Raw genomic sequence first — 7,829 nt, forward strand, 5'->3', positions numbered from 1 at the left:
TTTCCAACTATTATTTTTCTTAATTTTATAAGAACTTCATAAATTCATTTTTATAGTTTATAATCTAGATTAATATTGTCCAATATTTATCTAATATAAATTATTCATTTTGAGCATAAATATTATTAATTTTTAATTTCTAAATAAAATCGGTAAAACTTCAATTACAAAACATTAAAAATAAATTTTTAATAAAATCAATATTCATCTAAGGAATCTCTAGAAGAACAGGAATTTAATCATTCCAGATTATTCGTTTTTAAATTAACATATACTTTTTCTAAGTGATAGATTTTTGTATTTAAAAAGAAAAAAATAAACTTTATAAGTCTTAAATGATTATAATAAACTCTTGCATATCAAATATTAGTGCAAAATTTTCAATTTGATTCATTATTGTGTATTTTTTAATTTATATTTTGCTTAAGAATAGAAGTTGGTAAAATAAATCCTGTTATAATGATATAAATTTTTTAAAAATCTTATTCTTTTTTTTATATGTATGTTTTACAGAGTGACCAGAATGTACTGTACTGTACTTAATATTCTAGTTATAAATCTATATGCTATACTTTCCTCCATTTTCTGTAGAAGTTTTAATTTTTTCCATGTTCTTTTGTACATTACCTTCAACCAATGATAGAAAATATAATTTCTGATCATTACCTTTAGGACTTCAACTGAGTTTATGGAAACTGCAATTTGCTTAAAACATTTTTTTAAAGATTACTGTAATCATAAAAGTTCTACATGTGTAAATATTGATTGCTTTCACCATTGTGACACACCATCCTGTTTATATTGAATTCTTTTCCACAGATACAGTGAGGGAATGACCATCCAAATGAAAAACCTAGGGCAAAAATCCCAAATCCAACCAACCAACCAACCTGAAAGAAGAAAGACTGCATTAAATGCAAAATGCTCTCGTGTGTCCTAGTTCTTCCTATACTACGGTTCCACATCACTTGTCAAGCTTAGTGTGTGATAACACTATGTTTGGTCTAACATATTTTATAATTATATAGACCACATGACCAGTTTCATTATGGATGAGCTTGATCCACAGAATGGGTAATGTATGGGGAACCATATTATGGTTTTTACTGTTTACCAAAAGAATTGCAATATCTGGATTCAGTGATGCAGTAATCTGATACTTCATTGTATGAACATCCAGCCTACTCTATAAATATTAATGTATTGGGTGTATAAATATGATTCTGCCCTCTTTTTAGTAAATATAAGACATTTGTTTGTTTTTAAAATGAAAGAAAAATTTATTCAAAATATTTTCCGTCAGAAGTACAACATTCACCCATCTGTCAGGCAACAAACCGGTTCCACGAAGGAAAAAGTCTGGTTGTTTTGAAGCAATGCAGTTAACAACCCAATTTTGGATATCGTCATAAGATCTGAACTGCTTTCTTGAAAGGTTGCTCTGCGTGGATCGAAACAAATGGTAATCCGAAGGAGCGACATCGGGAGAATATGGTCGGGTGGGGCAATACATCCCAGTGAAGTTCTTCTAGAGTTTCCTTGACTGGTCTTACAACATGTGGGCAAGCATTGTCATGTTGGAAAATAACCTTGTTGTGTCTTTTGGCATATTCTGGACATTTTTGCTTCAATGCTTCGTTTAATTTGATTAACTGTTGTTTGTAATGTTTAGTATTGATTATCTGACTCAGTTGCAACAGCTCATAGTATATTACACTCTTTTGGACCCACCAGATACACAACATAACCTTACTTCCATGAATATTCTATTTCAGCGTTGATGGATCTGGTTCACCTGGATGCACCCATGCCTTTGGGCATTTAAGATTGTTGAAGTGAATCCATCTTTCATCTCCAGTAATGATTTGGTATAAAAACCTTTTCGTTTTTGTCTTTGGAGCAATCATTCACATACGGTTTTTTGACGTTCAATGTCTCTCTCTCTTTCAATCATATGGGACCCAATTTCCTTGCTTCTGAACTATTCCCATTGCATGTAGATGTTGGGAAATGCATGGTTGGGTAACATTTAAAACAGCAGCCAATTTCAAATGTGTTTGGCATTTTCATCCAGTAATGCTTCCAATTCTTCATCTTAGAATTTTTTGATAGTTTTCCATGCTCTTTGTCATGTGTATCAAAATCATTATTTTTAAACCATCGAAACCACTCTTTGCATGTTGTATTGGATGGAGCATGTTCACCATAAATTTATAACAGCAAACAATACGTTTCTGCTGCATTTTTATTTGAAATAATGAAGCAAAACTTCCCACAAATGCTGTTTTCCTGGCACAAAACTTGACATTTTTAACCAAATAAAAATAATTATTGTTCAGACTTTAAACAGATGTCTCAGACTTATTTTTGAAGAATGCTGTCAAACTTTTCAAATAAAAGTGTTGCCAGATTCAGTTGCATGCAAACAGCACTACTAATGCCATCTATTGTAAAAGAGTGGAGTCATATTTATACACCCAATAATTAGTAACTTAGTTTGCAGGGATTTATCCCATGTTAATCATTTTTCTGTATGTCTCTAAATTAATTCTAATAATTAGAATGCATACAAGAATGTGCTACTAGCTGATTTCTAGAACAAATCTATTATCAAGTAATTAGAGTTCTAGTATAAATCTAAACCTGAAAGAGAAAACAGTTTTTTTTTATTTGCTTGAGTGATAAATATTGCTTGACAAACTGTTGAAAATGGAGAAATGAATTTCGACAAGTTTAACAATTTTTCATATGCATTTTCAAAGTTTAATTATTGATGATGCAATATATTTAAATCATTAGAAATTCCTACTACATAATTATATAATTTTTACTTTATACACTTCATTTTCTAGCACATGTGATTCCAAAACCTTGCTATAACAACTAAAGTCCCTTATAAGGATGGATCAATTAATAACCAGCCAAAAGCAACAGCTTGGAATATATAAACATTTTATTTTAACAGTAATTACCCCTATTGTTCAGCTACTTATCCCAGTGTGACACAAGCCTACTTATACCTTGTTTAAAGGATTTAGTGGGACACTGGCAGAGCCAATCATTGACCTTAGCTTGCATTTGGTATCCAAGGAAAACTGCTTGCCTTTAAGGGCTTTCTCCAAAAACATGAAAATTGTAGGGCAACAGTCTGAACTATATGAGAATGTTTAACCTTTGACTCTGCGAAGACATGTTTTGTCATAAAGCATGCCTCACAGAGCCAGAAGGATGATCTATTTGTGAGTTTTCCAGGTTGCCTGCATTGAATGTACATTTGTAATATGTGCAAGGTATTGCAATAACTTAAGAGGGAGAGGCCCTAATGATTGAAAAGAGAGTAAGCATCATCTTTCCTGCTGATGTTTGCAGGACATTGTTTTTGCCGGGTAGTAGCTATAATGAATGTTTTCGCTGCATACTAGAATGCTTCATTTTTGAATTGTAACTGAAACACCATGTCCCACCTCCTATCATGTGACATAAAAAGAAAAGTGAACCTTGCAAAATGAAATGTGTAAGATGCACCAATGACAAGTCCATCCAGAGTTTAGTCTATTCTTTGTTGAGAGAATGTGGTACCCACTGTGCACACACTTTTCTGAAATGCACAGTAATAAAATCAGTGCTACTGCAGTTGCAATGTCATTATTCTGTTGCAAGCACAGAATATGCACACCATTTGTATATTCTGTGGTGTGTCTGCATGTTGCAGGTGTGCTAATTGTTGCTTGTCAGTCTTTCCCAAAAGTTTTTGTCTATATCTTAACCTGGGAAAAACTTAGGATGTATGGACCTGCTATATTCACCAATGAATTGCAGTGGGCCGATAACCTTCCGCAACTAAGAACCTGATTACATCTCATTGTTCAATTATGGATGCTTCTATTTTCCACCATGGTCATGTAAACAAATGATTGAGGCTATTTGATTGATTAAGGCAAATATCCACTTTACATAGGGATGTACTATACCTTTCATACACTGAACATTCACATGCAAATTTTCTGCTTTGTGCAACTCTTATTGGCCAGTTATTTATTGATCCACCATTATAACTCAACATTGTAGATTACTACTTACATGTTTCCCATGTCTCTAAAGCACTACAGACTGTTAGAAACTTAAATGTAGGCTGGTGTTAACACTTGCCTCTGTTTTAGAAACCATTGCTTCTAAAAAAAGATTGAATGTAAGTAAGAAGAGCTAAAATTGCACAGAGTAAATAGATCATAAACAACTTCAATGTAGACAATCCAAGTGCTGCTCATGCAACCATCTGCGGCCATTCAGTGAACAAATTTGGCAATTGTGGGAATTTTAAATTCCTTTATATAATTCTATCCAGATTAAGAGATATCGGAAAATCAATGGTGAACTTGTATCAGAACTTCAAAAAGTTTTATATTTTCTACAAATAATTATTAAGTTTATTTTATGATGATAAGTTATGTTTATTCTTTTGAAAAAAGTACAAGTCAAAAGTGTGTAATTTAATTTCGCTGGATGAAATTATTTTTTTATGAAATAAAAAGACAGTCGCTTCCAAAAAATAATTTTTAGTGGATCACCATTTATTTCCTTAATATAATTGTGGTTTAATATAAAAAACTAATGAACAGTAATTAAATATTTTCATTTAAATTCATTTATTTTGTTATCAACTTGTATATTGAAGTTTATTTTATATACAGCATATAAGAGCATTTAAGTAGGTATTTTAAAAAGATTTATTGTGCAATTTTTGTTTGAAATTATTAATTTCAGGATGGGAAGGATAAAATTGATTGGTAAGATTACAAATGAAGAGTTATTGAAGAGAATAGAGCTGTTAAAGAAGATAAGGAAAAGAAAAGACAATGGTATTGATTAGCAGAATACCGGAAAGCGTTGCTAAGATGGCCAAATAGTTGACAATTGTCAGTGCTGAGATTCAAATCCAAATCTTCAGTAATTTTTGGCTTGATAATATCTGCCATTCAACACTAGTGAACCTGCATCAAGCTTGAGTAAATATGCTCAGTGCTCTGTGTAAAAAAAATGTCAAAGAGAGGCTATCTTATAATAATTATATTGAAGAGTATTAATGGCAAGTTTGTTATCAATACATTCCTGACGAGCAAACCCAATTAAACAATTTGAAACATTAATAACTTATAATTTGATGATTAATACACTGGTTTGATCATAAAATAAAAAATAGAAAGAAACACTCGCTGCTTCATTCAATTTCAGTCATGCATAAAAGTCAGATCAAGATGATTATTAACATTTCAATTTTAACTGAAAATTAGTTTTTTTAAATTTTAAAATCATATTTTTGATTCTAAGACTCACTTTTTCACTCATGTTATAGAATTAATGGAGTCTTGTTCATGTGAGGTTTGCCGAACGACTGCGTTAGTCAGAATGTCGCGCGGTCACGATCCACGTGTGGGAGTGAAAGAAATTCTCAAGAGACAGGTTTTCATTCGTAACCCGTTTATATAACAAAAGGTGCTTACAACTACGATACACTTTTATCAGCGGTGGCGTTCGAGTCTTCTGGGCCCCCTCTCGGAATCGAAAGTCCACAAGAAAAGTCCTCCGATGTTTCGCAGGAGTATGATGGCCCCGGGGCGCACTGTTCAGCTTCTCGAGGGAAAGTTCCGGACGTAGGGACGATTCAGATAACAGGTGACAAATCCAAGGGAGTGGGTGACCTTCCAAAAGAGATGTAATCCAACTGCCGAAGATCACGAAAAAAAACCCCATCGTAAAATCGCGAGACAAAGCTCTAAGAGCCAAGAACCGAGAGAACTAATAACCGAGAACCTCACATCCCTCTTTCTCAGGGTTTTTATAACTTTCTTTTGAGTCCCAGATCGAACATTCCGATAGGTCGACTTGCCTCCGCTCTCTAATTGGTCCCCCCCTCGTTACGCATTGCAACGAGATCGGAACCCAGGTCGTTGGATGAGTCAACATCGACTGACAATTCGATTCCTATCGAAGATGTTCGATCTAAGCACTCAGATTCATCTATTGTTTCAACCTGAGAAGAATGACTTTCTCAGAAATTTCTACAGACATGTCCTTTTATGGACATGTAATATTCATTTTTCGTTTTACTATTTTTTTCTTGTCTGACGGTTTCTTTTTACAACGTTAATTTATAATAACAACAATTATTATTATTTGCTTCTTTACAAAAATTAGAAAAAAAAGATTTTCTTATTTGCACAAATAGTAGGCCCACTTCCGAAGCTTCACATTCAAAACAATAACAAAGAAGTTATTGTGATACCTTATGTACAGTTCAAGTAATACATGTTTTGGGCTACTTTGCTCAACCGTTAATTCACTTAATACATTCACGTTTACTCTGGATCAAATCCCTGCTGTTTGTTTTTTTAAATCTCAGCAATCCTTGCCAAACTCTTTACTTGTCACACTCAATCTAGCTTTGTCCCTATTTGATGGCTTTCTTCAACAATTATATTCCAATCCTCAAAAAAGATAAAAATACTGTTTGTCCTATTATACTTTCTCCAGCAATGCTAAATATTTTTGAAATTGTATATATTGTAGAATTTATTCTCCATTATCAAGTAAGCTTTTACCCTTTCGATGTTGTGGCATTTGACGTCTCTCAACGACAATGAATTTGATACAAGCTTTATTGGGGTGCATTTAAAAAAGGTATCAACCTATAAATTCCCACTGTTGTCTGTCTTAATCTCAGATAGATGTAAGCTGAGACCAGATATGGAAAGATTAGGGGCAGGAGGCCCCAATTAACTATATATGACCTTCTGATCTAGATTGGAAGTCTCATGAATTCGATTCAAAACTTTTCCCCCGAAAAGAGTTAGATAGTAAGTTATACCAGTCATCTAACAGGAAAAGTATGATGTACAGGAGGAACACTACTAATTTGAGGTGGAGAACATATATGTAAGATAAGCAATTATTTATTGTCACAATGCCACGTTGCAATTTTTAATCATATTTTTAAAATTTAAAATATAAGGATTTTAGAAATAAGCAGTGTTTTTGATTCCGTCTTACCTGATATTCTTAAAATACTTTGTGAATGTATTGACCCAGCACTTAATTATTAAGCCCTGAATGATTTCTTTGAAAACATGCAAAATTATTTTTAAAATAGTTATGTTTTCCTCGACTTTATTCCTTTGTGGCGTTGAAAAGGGTTCTGTTCCCGGTGGTCTTTTCGTTCCACCGCACCTTAATCACCTTCTTTGCCACTTTAAATCTCATGTTGTAGCTTATGCCAATGACACGAAGTTTTGCTCTGATTCATTGATCTTACAATCCAACATCCTTTTGATGAAAAACCTAATTAAATCTGCTAATCTGAAAATGAATGTGAAAAACTGTGGTTGTGTGTTTTGTTCTGATTTGCAATCCCCCTTACCTGCTTTTACATTGATTCTGTTCTCATTATGTTATCTCTTTTAATGATTTGGGCATAATTTTTGATAAACTTACTTTTAAAACTCACATTGTTAAGTTGGTTAAATTTTTTCTAAAAGTGCCTTGAAGGCTATTTTTTTTAAAACCAACTTTCAGTCTTGTATTGATTACAGAATGTCCGTTTTGACTTTGGCAGTACCTTTCCTTTAAAATAAGCTTGCTTGTGTTCTTGATAAGATTTATCTTTCTCTTTCTCTTTCTCTTTCTGTTAACAAATTATGCAGCTCACCTTATACTCAAAATCCTAGCATTGCTAGGGTTAGGCTGGGTTTTTCATTATTCTTTGAGTGTATAAAACATTTTGATCTTGATCTCATTTGTTATATTACAAATTTTTTAATTTATTCAGATCAGCT

The sequence above is a fragment of the Centruroides vittatus genome, unplaced genomic scaffold, assembly GCF_030686945.1.
Source record: "Centruroides vittatus isolate TY-2023 unplaced genomic scaffold, ASM3068694v2 contig_5, whole genome shotgun sequence".
Classification (NCBI taxonomy): domain Eukaryota; kingdom Metazoa; phylum Arthropoda; class Arachnida; order Scorpiones; family Buthidae; genus Centruroides; species Centruroides vittatus.